Below are 12,438 nucleotides of genomic sequence, written 5' to 3' on the forward strand. Positions count from 1 at the left end.
GAGTCAATGCCTAATGTAGCATAAAACCCACCAGCACCTTGTCAAACCATTTTTTAAATAAATTTGAACCAGCAGAGTTAGCGTATATGAGATCAGTGTTTTACACCACATTGCCACAGTGGTTTGGATCCAACATCGAGAGCCTTAAAGTCACAGTCTGGTCACACCTAAGCCTGCAGTCTTTTTTTGCTCTCTGGTTACAAAGAAAGAGCATTGCGATAAAACATCATTGAATTCAAACAAATCCTAAAAGACGCGTCCATTTTCCATGCAGTGGGCTGTAGTAAGTCGATGAAAGCAGCCCTTCTGGCATCATTGAAGAAGATGGATCCTACATCACTGACAGCATGTGTGTGGTGCATGTGAAAAAAGACGAGCTCTCAGGGAACAGAAAAGCAAAAGTTTGCTCAGGCTTCTTGCTCTGTGCCAGGGCTGCACATGCCAGCTTTTCCAGTTGGACATGACTCTCTCTTAATGACCAAAGTTACATCCCATTCCTTGCCTCTGAAAACAGGGCTTTGCGACAGAAACACCTACACAGCTGTAACAGCCACTTCTCAAATGTGCTGCTGCTTATGAACCACAAGAATAATATGGCGAAATGTGCCGACTTTTGCAGTTTCCCCCTCTTTTGTTGAAACTAATGAGTCACGATTAGAGTAATGCTTTTCTGTGACTCCGAAACCATTTTGCTTAATGAGGTACTAAGTCTTTATAATTAGGCCCAGAAGGGAACTGGGACGTGGCCCCTTAAGAGCAATAATTATTTAGGTTATTTATGGTAATAAAAAATTGAAAATAGGAATTCTTCCTCAGAATGTGACTATTTATTCTTTTACATATTGCCTAACAGGCAATTACCCTATTAAGGCAACGTTTTGTTGCTAAAGACATTAATTGAAATGTAAATTAAATGTAAATCAGCTAATTAAATTGATATGTAATGAACTTGTCATGCAGGCCTTTGAGATCAGATGCATTTTGCTAATAAACAAGTGTTATAGTGGTGCCATTGCTCACTGGAGTTAAGGTTGTTTAACGTGTTATGCCGATAACTTCCTCTCTTCCCAAATTCAAAGGTTTGGATTGTGTCATTAGAGCCCAAGATGGAGCTGGCACTGGGAGTGCCACATTTATTCTCTTCAATTACTTTCTGATCAACTTAATTGCAAGGCAAGGTGTTCCTCTAATGGCGAGTGCTGCACATCCCACCAGAGTGCGTTCCAAGCTCTGTCTATTCCTTCTGCTCCCCAGAAATGACAAAGCACTTTGTAAAACCCCTTGCCAAGACTGACGCTGCGGTATCAGGCGGCTTCTGGAGGGGTTAGTGTTACTTCTGTCTATGTGCTCTGGCCAGTTTCACAGGGATAGTGAACCCTCACAGCAGTGGAAAGGTAGATCTAGACATTCCCGATTTACAAAGAAATAAAATGATAAATGAAGCAATCAGAATTTTCTTGGCAATTATGTTGACAATGTACAAGGTAAACATCAAAGCCAACATCATCAAGTCAATACAGCAACAGGAGGATGAGCCAGAATAATCTTCTGTGCTGTCCATAACACAGGTAAACTTAATCATTGAAGTGTGAGTCAAACCATAAGTTAAAGGGAAGGAATATGAAGCTATCAGGTCTCCTATGAAACAGTCAATTTTCTGCAGCTATGTTTTGAGAAAGATCTACTAAAATTTCTGACATAGGACCTGTATTGAAAATATCTTGGAGGATAGAAGTCCCTCTCCTGCCAGATACATAAACAAACCTCACTGCCTACAATTATGCATCTCTAAGGCAAACATCACAGATTTTGCTTTTGAAAAAGCTCAGGTCTGTGACTTATAAAATCCACTGCTCACTTCCATTCGAATCATTTTGTGTGTGCAGTCTTAAAGCTCAATGAGTTGTGCCAAAAAGAGCTGTGCAAGCAAAAGTATAGAAACATGGCTTGGAATTGTGGTAACCCTTTTGCTGAAAGTTTTCCTGGATCCGTCATGCCACTGTTGCACCCGAGCATGCATGCATAATCGTTCTGTCTTGAATAAATCTGATGCTGCATTTGTGACTTCTTCTACCCAGAGAAACCTCCACCCTGCAGTCCTGTGAGGCCTGGGGGTATTTAATAAACATGTCAACTACCACTCTTTTTTGGCTTGAATGCAGCATCTTGTTTTTTCGTACTGAAGAACGCTCCAGTTTGAAGTTTACAGAGCAATTAAAGACCCTCATGGGGCCCCTGATATGTAGAGATTGTCAGCGTATGTAGATTAGTAATTGTCAAGTTTCTCCCTAAGGCCAAAGAGCTCTTAGTCAAATTCCAGAGATCATCAAGTATTCAGATTTCAGTGGGCTTTGTGCCGTACGCAACATTGTGGCATAATTAAACTACAGTGCTTCTTTTCTAATAAACTTTTGGATCTGACTACGTTTCTATTAATTTCTTTTAATTAGCTATGATCACAAAATAAAAATGAACATCCATCTAAAGCTGCAACTTTGCTGCTTCCAAAAAGATGCCCTGGGAATAGCTTTGTCTTCTAAGCTGTTGGGGTTTGGGGACTGCATTTACTGGCATGACTTGCAAAGGCCTGAGGGAGGACTAAAAACCAGCAGATTGACGGCACAGTCCTCTGACTCCTTTTCAGCTGACAAATGGACACAGGTGACTGAATGATACTGATGTCTTGAACTGTGTCTTCATTGGACTGTTGGCTTGGGCTGTAGCTCAAATTTTAGTCTATTCTTCATCAGTTTTTGTGTCTTTGGATGTTGATCTGAATAAAAACTGAAAAAAACAAAGATTTACTTTAGAGGTCGGAGAATGAAATTAGTATAAGCATCCTCACAACCCATCTGATGCTGTGATGACTGTCTCCAACATCCCCCATTGTTGAGCTCTCTGCCCTCCATGCTGGGCAATTTAAATATGCACCTGAATTTAAAATTCATTTGCTTGAGTGTTGAAGAGGAATTGTTGTGGCTTGCTTTGCATCTTGTATGGTCCAGCCCTTGAAGATCAAATTAATGATCCAATATGATATTCCCTGGAAGCCACAGGATAGCAAGAGCAACTGGATGAAGCATTCATGCAGTGAGACTGGTCCGTGTGTTTCTGCCAGCTGGATCTTCTGCTGTAGTTCCCACATACATTGTATTGTGGTCCCAGGGCTTGGAAGGTACAAAATGTTGGTCATCCATCCTTTGAATCCCACACCATTGATCTCTGTCTGCAGACAAAACCAATGGCAAGGAATAAGTTGTTACAAATCTCTGTGGTGTTTCTGACCTACAAGCTGAGATTTTCAAAGCCACATGTGGGATCTGGAAGTTTAATTCCTAATAAAATAAAAAAATAATTGGACTTGGAAATTGAGAAGGCAGCTTTAGTAGCCTTCATTGCAGTGTGTTACATAAAAGAGGTAAATTATTACTCATAGTGAGTAGATGTTTGTTTCCACGCTGTTCATACTTTCTAGGTATAGCAGAGGACAATCTGTCTGTGCTTGGGAATTGACAGCAATCTTTATTTAGCATCAGACTTCCCATGCACCTATATGTGTGCTCTTTCATGAACACTCAGAAATACATGCACGAAAAACTGGGCTAGCAAGTAAGACCCTGCAAAACCCCAAATGCATTTGTGCATCCAGGAGAAACCTCTTTATTATCTCCATCACTGTACTTGCACAGCACTTCTTCCTCTGTAACTCCCATATTATTTGTCACAATTTACACAGTGCTGGAGTACTGGCAGCTCTGAAAACTGAGATCTTTCACTAGCCCTAGAAAAGCCAGCCCTTTCCCAACAGAAAGAATAATCTGAAGCCAATGGATAATTTCACAGTGGTTTTCTGCAGTCTCAGGACAACTTCTGAGGTAGGTTCTACTATTTTACCTCCTAATTGCTGAATAGTCTCTATGTCACCGAGCCCCTTTGTGGGCTAAATCCTCATTTCACAAAAATAACTTAAATTCTTGCCATCATTAAGCAACACCCATCGGTTAAATGGCTCTTCTCTGCTTGGCCCAGTGGGCATGGCAGAATGTAATGCTGCTTTCTATTTAGAGATCTGTTCATGCTATGATAGGAAAACTGGATCCAAGTAGCATGAACAAAGTTGGGCTTTACGTAGTAGTCCAGGAGAAGAATCTCAAGAGTCCCAATAAAATGAAGAAAAAAAAAAAATCCTCATATTCTTCTTGTGATGATACATCTCAAAATTATTAATTTTGCTTGTCCTCTATCATATCTTAGAGCAAGCTGCTTTTCCCGACTGAATTGCAACGTGGTGTTTGCTTCAGTGGGTTTAACTGAAGCATGGCTATCTGGAAAAAGCAGTGTTATCTGTAATAAAGTAACACCTTCAAATTTCCTTTCTTGATCTTGTACTTTGGTTGGGCTGCCAGAGTCTTAATGCCTGGAAAAGTATCTGTCACCCAGGGGCCCTCATTTTAAAGGACCGTAAGTTTTTAGGGGCTGGATGGCGTCATCTCCCTGCATCGATTTTGTCAATGTATTCCTGTGAGCAAGCCAGCCTGAGCTGCGTGCTAATTTCCCATCTCCTCTTTGGCTGACGACAGTCCCTGGCTCAGGGAGATTTCAGTTTTTCTCACTGGACTCTTCTGTCCCTGCCCTCCCTAAGCTATATTTTCTAAGTACCAATTTCACTCCAAAATTAAAGATGAAATTTAAAGATTAGGGACTGCAGGGTTTTTTTCCAAAGGCATTTCGATGTCTCATGCTCATTGATTGAGTTAGGTATCTAAATCATCCAGAGCAATCTGGCCCCGTCCCAAATTATGTGATGTAAAAGGCCAATTTGACTTTTAAAATGCTTTCCATTTTAATCCCCTGCTGTGCGATTAGTGCCACACGTAATAAACACATTGTGTGCGGCATGCATGGGGCAGGTGTGGGGTGATGTAATGGATCCCGCTGACTACCTTGAATATAAATGCCAGAAATATCAAATACCACGTGCACCAGTCTTAGTCCCAGTCAATTCTAATTACTTCAGTGGTCTGATTCCAAATTCAGATGTACCATGGTGTAACTGAGGTCAGGATACAGTACGCGTTTCTTATCTTAGTACCACTTTTGTACTGTAAAGGTCAAACTGAGCATCATCCATCCAAGGAGAAGAGGTGAGGGCTCTGTTAATTAGTCTTCTCTCTGGTCCTTGAACAAAGAGATGAAGATTGCAGCTCTGCTGAAGAGCATTCTGATGTACTGTGTATTTAAGTTAAAAAAAAACCGAGGAAGAACAAAGGAACCATACCTGCAGTAAGGCTTAAATGACACTTACTAAGCTTTACCTGAAATTTTACAGCATTCGCTCTGCCAATCTCTCAAGCTATGACTGTACTAACCCCTTGCCTGCTGTCACGGCCAGAGAGGGCAGTGTTACCCCCAAGGCAGAGGTAGCTCACAGTCCTGGCCATTAAAAAAAGCCAGCTTTGTCTGCCAGATAACAAGTTCAGAAAACATTAAGCCCCCATGTTCATTCGTAGATCATAGAATCATAGAATCATAGAATAACCAGGTTGGAAGAGACCCACTGGATCATCGAGTCCAACCATTCCTATCAAAAGATGTTCCTGCTGTCAGAGGATTCACTGACTCGCTGAGCCCAGGGTTTGAAGACGCTCCTTTCCACTTGTTTACAATTCTCCCTCTTGAAAAACTGTAAAGCACCACTGAATATGAATGTTCCCTGTACATCAGTGTGTCATGGCTTAACCCCAGCTGGCAGCTAAGCCCTGCGCAGCTGCTTGCTCATTTCCCCCACCATGGGATGGAGGGGAGAATCAGAAGGGTAAAAGTGAGAAGATTCGTGGGATGAGATAAAGTCCATTTAATGGGTAAAGCCAAAGCCGTGCACGCAGGCAAAGCAAAACCAGAAGTTTGACCCCTGCTTCGCACTGTCAGGCAGGTGTTCAACCATTTCCAGGAAAGTAGAGCTTCATCATGCGTGACGATTATTTGAGAAGACAAATTCCGTCACTCTGAATGGCACCCGCCTTCCTTCTTCTTCCCCCAGCAACTATGTGCTGAGTGTAATGTCATATGGTATGGAATATCCGTTTGGTCATTTGGGGTCAGTTGTCCTGGCTGTGACCCCTCCCAGCTTCTTGTGCACCCTCAGCCTGCTTGCTGGTGGGCAAGTGGGAGAAGCAGAAAAGGCTTTGATTCTCTATAAGCACTGCTCAGCAATAAAAATTATATATATATATATTGCTGTTTTGTCAACACTATTTTCAGCACAAACCTAAAACATAGCCACATTACCAGCTACATTACTATGGAAAAAATTAACTCTATCCCTAAAACCAGCACACAGTGATAGCATTTTGTTCCCCGTTTTGCATTAGTTTTAATAACTCTACTGAGTAGAGACTGTGAAAATCTGAGTTCAGAGCTAGTTTTAGTTGAACTCACTGTTCTACTCTGTTCTACTGACTGTTGAGATGTTGTTATTAACTACACCTGTTTTATAGAAACATTATGGTTGGAGAAGTGCTCTGAGATAATCCAGTCCAACCATTAGTCCAACTCAATCATGGCTAAGAAACCATAAAGTCCCACGTTTACACACTTTTTAAACACCTCCAGGGATGGAGACTCCACCACTTCCCTGGGCAGCCTGTTCCACTGCTTGATCACTTGTTAGGTAAATACTTTTTTTCCTAATATTTAGTCTAAACCTCTGCTGATGCGTTTTGAGTCCATTTTCTCTTGTCCTATTGCTTGTTTAATTGGGAGAAGAGGCCAACACACACCTCACTACAATCTCCTTTCCAGGTAGTTGTAGAGGGTAATAAGGTCACCCCTCAGCCTCCTCTTCTCCAGGCTAAACAATCCAAGTTCCCTCAGCTGCTCCTCATAACGCTGGTGCTCTAGACCCTTCACCAGACTTGTTACCCTCCTTTGGACACACTTCAGTAACTCAATGTCCTTCTTCTACTGAGAAGCTCAAAACTGAACACAGGATTCAGCTCCAAGTACAGGGACACAATCACTTCCCTTCTCCTGCTGGCCTCACCATTTCTGATACAATCCAGGATGCCATTGGCCTTCTTAAACACCTGGGCAATCTATTGCCTCACGTTCAGCCACCTGTCAGCCAGCACCTCCAGGTCCTTTTCTGCCAGGCAGCTTTCCAGCCGCGCTTCCCCAAGCCTGTGGCGTTGCACGGGGTTGTTGTGACCAAGGAGCAGGACTGGGCACTTGGCCTTGTTGAACCTCATACAACTGGCCACAGCCCATTGATCCAGCCTGTCCAGGTCCCTCCTGCCCTTGAGCAGATCCACACTCCTGCCCAATTTAGTGTCATCCGCAAACTTACTGAGGGAGCACTCAATCCCCTCATCCAGATCATTGATAAAGATATTAAACAAGACTGGCTCCAACACCACTTCTGACTGGCTGCTAGCTGGATTTATCTCCATTCACCACAACTCTCTGGGCTCAGCCATTCAGCCAGTTTTTAGTATACCTGTCTAAGCCATGGGCGGTAACATTTCCAGTTGACTTTCTCAGAAGCCCACACTCACAAGACATGATTTTATTCCTTCTCTGAAGGCAGTGAGAAAGTCTTTGCTAAAACCAGACAGCAACCTCAATCTATGGCTATCTCACTTGTTTTGTTTTCTGGTATCTCTAAAGTGTTAACTGCTGAAAGCAGAAACATGAAACCCCACCACAGTGAGAGCTGTTTAAAATTCAGCCCACTGTGCCACACATAAATAGGAAATAAAGAATACATGGCTGTGATTAATCGTCCATAAATGGCCATTGCCTGCTTCCTCTATCCCATACAAACACAATCCATGTATTTATTCAGCTCACCAAAAGAGTAACAAGCAGATCATTCCTATTTGTCAGGATCTGGGATTTAAACGTGTACTTAAAGTTGGAGCTCTGTTCTTGTGTGTCTGTAGACATGCACACACATCTGCTCTTCTGCCTGATTTTCAGTACTCATGAAAAAGATCAGAACATTATCTTTTTAATAAAGATGTGTTTGTCAATTGATCAGAATACATTGAGGTGCAAAATCACAGCAATGTAAGCTTTAGTTAAGGAATTTTTAGGGCATTAGAAACATCAGTGTCTTAAGAATTGATAATAGTAATGCTACTAATAAAGAATGTTTTTGTTGCTCTATATTGCAACTTGGACAAATCTGAAACGTGCAGTAAAAGAACTGGGAGAAAAAAAATGAATCATGTGATATACAGAAACTAGACCTGCAGTTTGAAGCACTGGTGAGTAGAGACTGTTTATACCAGTTGTGAATACGCTTCCATTAAAGCACCAGCTTGCTTGTTTGTAGTTCAGCTGAGCTCACCGGAGCAGAGCTGCCTGTGCCATTGTCTCCCTGGCAAAGCACAGAACCATTTCTCTTTTGCTGTGATTTACAGTCCAAGGGCTGCATCCATGGGTAAAGTGCTGCATCCAGGACCTTCAGCCTCTGCTGTCACTCAGCGCTACATACACTAGGCATCTCTCTCAAAATACTGCTGGCACCAGCATTGCAGTTGCAGTGATGGTCCACAAATGGGAGGTGACACTTCAGAAATTTGGTTCTTCTGCCCCCATCCTCCTGAATGCCTTTAAGAAAATCACTTGTTTTCTGACTGCCTCAGTTCTCCTACCTGTTAAAAAGGGATGGTGAACTATAAGCCTCATTAAAGGCATTGCAGGTCAGTGAAAAATGCTGCAAAAGAGCTAAATATTGATGTTATTATGCTGCTTGCTGCAAAATGACAGTGAAATTGTCAGAAATTAGTATAAGAAACAGGAAACAGAATCACATAATGGATAGGAAAGCAAAGGATTTTGAGGTCATCTCATCCATCCCCTCTCCTCAAGTCTCAGTTAGAACAGGTTGCCCAGGGCTATGTCCAGCTGGGTTTTGAATACCTGCTGGGATAGAAACTCCACAGCCTTTCTGGGCACCCGGTTCTAGTATTTAACCACCCTCACTGTTAAAAAGTGCTTTCTTGTGTTCAGATGGGTTTTCATTTATTTGTTTTAATTTGTACCCATTGTCATTTGTGTAATGTGTGGTCTCCATACACTTCTGAGTGACCAGCAAACCCCAGATGGGGACTGCACATAACCAGATTTGATTTACATTTTGTCTGGTCACCTTTGAAATCCTAGTATATATTCCCTTTTTCCCTGTTGATCTCTGTCAATGTGAGATTTGGCAATTTTTCTATGGAGACCAGGATCAGCTTGTTGAACCAGTGAATTACCAGCCTCACATCTCCTGGATATTCTCTGGCACTATCCTAAAGCCCAGTATTCCCAGAAGTCAGCAGAAACTGTCTAGCCTTCCCTGGGCCAGCCTGTCAAATTGTAAAACATGGGGATTAACACCACCACCACCATGAGACTGCTCTTTCAGTAAAAAGTTCATGCCTAAAGATGCTATCATACATAATTCAGGGAAGAAATCCATACTGCATTTAAAAGATTACATCTTATCATCCAGGGTACTTATTAGCTTGATGATTTAAAAGTACATGGAGATAGAGTCTTTCTTGCTATTCTGCACTGGCATTAGTGCAGTTGTGCTGATGACTGATTAGCCTTGTGGCTTGATTTGGGACTGAACTGCTTTTCTGATGCCAGTACTGGCCCAGACGGGATTGGGATGTACCCGATGCCTTGTGAGCAGCCGCATCTCTGGCTGGGTGTGTGGTCCCTGTGCGTTACGCCAGACTGCCATCCATAATTACACCAGGGACCGCTCTCTTCTTTCTGTTATGTTTGGTTAAATTTGTGGCAAGCATTAACAAGGGGTTAGTAGTGTTTAGCTCCACTGATTAATCACCTCTCCAGAAACACACAGCACTCCTGTCTTCCCAACAGCACTAGAAAATGCTTTGGGGCAGCCAAGGGCTGAGTGTGTTGGATATGCTTCTCTTTCTCAAGTGCAGAAACACAAAGCTAGCCTGTACCACTGCTGATCTATGTGCTTGTGATCATTATTATTGTTCGTATCAATTCAACTATAGCTGTTCACCCAGAGGACTCAGTAACAGAGGATTTTGGCCTACAGGCATGTAGGAGTGAGGGATTGCAAAAATATCTGTGGGTTGTTACTACCCCCAGGCAGCCCCTCCATATCATGGAAACATGCAGACAGGTAACTGACCACAAATGTGCCAGTAAACTCATGTCAAAGAAGCAGCAATATGCATCTCTCTCTGTCCCTCTCAGTTGTGCCTTTGGTCGAGTCAAGTGTTTGAACCTAGAGTGTCTGCCCGGAGTATGAACATGTGTTGGTACAAACTGCAGACGTCTGGATACGGTAAGAGTGATGATGCTGAAAAAAAATTCAGGCAAATTTACCTTGGCCATCACTAGTTGCTCTGATGGCCCTTGATGATTTCCAAATACAGGATTCCCTTCTCAGAATGTGCCCTCCTTTTGCCCTGGGATGTCCCACGCTGCATGGCACCCTAGCTAAAAACAGGGCTTGGGTTTTCACCTCTGCCCCTGGACTGTGCCATTTTTCTAAAACAGTGAGAATCAGAGATTATTTTTTTTCCAACCCATACACAGGCTGCTCTAAATCCAGTTACAGATTTGACATTTACAGTTTGAATTGTTTAAAAATGGCATTGGCACCAGGAACAGTTTTATTCAAATACCACATGCCTTGAGGCTGAAGAAAGAACTTGGCTGTGACCATCTTTTTTGCACCATTGTGCTGTCTCTATTATGTCTTGCACCTCCACTGTAACAGAAGGCAGGATGGTTGACATTCATGCCAGAACTACTCCAGCTAACCATCTCTGTACCCATCTGCAAAGTCTAAATGAAGAACATGAATTGAACCTTTTTGTTTATGGGTTATATGCATATAATAAGTGTGAAACAGTGGTGAAGTTGAGCAGGGAAGCTTAGGAAATCTCAGTTTGTCATCAAAGTCTGGAGGTTGTCCTAGGCAAAGAAGATTAACCCCAAAAGGTAGCACCTGCACTCATTGCAGCAAGTGGCAGGGTGGGGTCCTGGAGTTCTTTGTGTGCCTTTCCACACCAACTCTGTCATCTCGCAGATCCCTTGATTGTATCATGGACACGGGACCAACTAATAACTGTGGGGACTGTGATTTCAGTCAGAAATCCCCAGATGAATGGTTTGGAAAGTCTCAGTTTGGCTGAGCAACAATTTGGTTAAGGAAGAGAGTGTATCAAACCTGTAGTGTGAGTGACAGAATTTTGAAAAAATCCTTCCTGTTTTTTCAGTACTGAAAGATTTGAAATGTCTGCATTTAACAGCCATTATTAATTACTGTTTACTGTCTGCCAGCACTGTCTTGGGAGCATCTGTGATGATTTAGCCAAGCACCCACTGCCATCACTCAGCTGGCTGCCCTGGCTCAGCGTAGAGTCCCATTCACTTCCCTCACTGGCTGTGACCCACTTCTGTCCTGCTTCAACTCACTCCAGCTGCCTGAGCCTTGGGCCACCCTGTGAAAAAATGGATGTCTCCTCACATGGGAAAAAGGTTTGTATTAGTATGAGATAGAATTAATGTGGATTTTTGGATGGTAGAGATGAATCACTGAAAGAAATCTTCCTCACCTAATCCTACATCTTAATACTTTAGATTCATAGAATCAGCAGGTTGGAAAAGACCCACCGGATCACTGAGTCCAACCATAGAATCATAGAATCACCAGGTTCATGGAAGAGCTGAGAGTTGCATTCAAGATTTCCAGAGTGAAGTCCTGGCTTTATTTAGAAGAACAGCAAAACTCTTTTTCACCTAAAAAGACCGAAGGTGCTGAACCACAAGCCCCGCCATAGCCACCCTGATGCTAAAGAACACCCCTATATGGTTTAACCAGCTTCCTGAGCTGAAGTTAAATTGTGCTTCTCCATCTTTTTTTCTCCTCTCTTCCTCTTACTTCTTCTTCAAGCCTCCACAGACATGCTATGCATTTTCCACTTGGTGACTCAGGATCAGCTGCTCAAACTCTTTGGGAGTGTGACAAGGCTGTGACCAACTGAGAGGGAAAAGGGATCTGCCTTAGGGAAGAAAGAAATGAAAGTGCTAAGTACAACACAAATTTGCGAGAGAACAACTTCCCCACCAAGAGCAGACTGTCTCCCTGCAGGACTGCGCTCTGCATTTGGCACTGCAAACACCAGCAAGTGTTGGCATCTTGCAACTGAGTCACGCAACACGGGTAACACTTCGGGCCTAAAAACATTACACCTCTAGAAATTTCTTCATCCAGCCTTAAAATGGGTTGTAAATGCTACAGGAGAATCTTAGTGGTACACACAGGAAGGAAAACCAAAAGAAATCCTTCACCCTCACTTAGCACTGAGGGGAAATGTGTATAAATCCTCAGCTTTTATTTATGCTGCTTTGGCTGAAAGTACCAGGGGTAACAGCCCTAAATGTGCAAAA

This window comes from Phaenicophaeus curvirostris, chromosome 8 (genome assembly GCF_032191515.1).
Source record: "Phaenicophaeus curvirostris isolate KB17595 chromosome 8, BPBGC_Pcur_1.0, whole genome shotgun sequence".
Classification (NCBI taxonomy): Eukaryota; Metazoa; Chordata; class Aves; order Cuculiformes; family Cuculidae; genus Phaenicophaeus; species Phaenicophaeus curvirostris.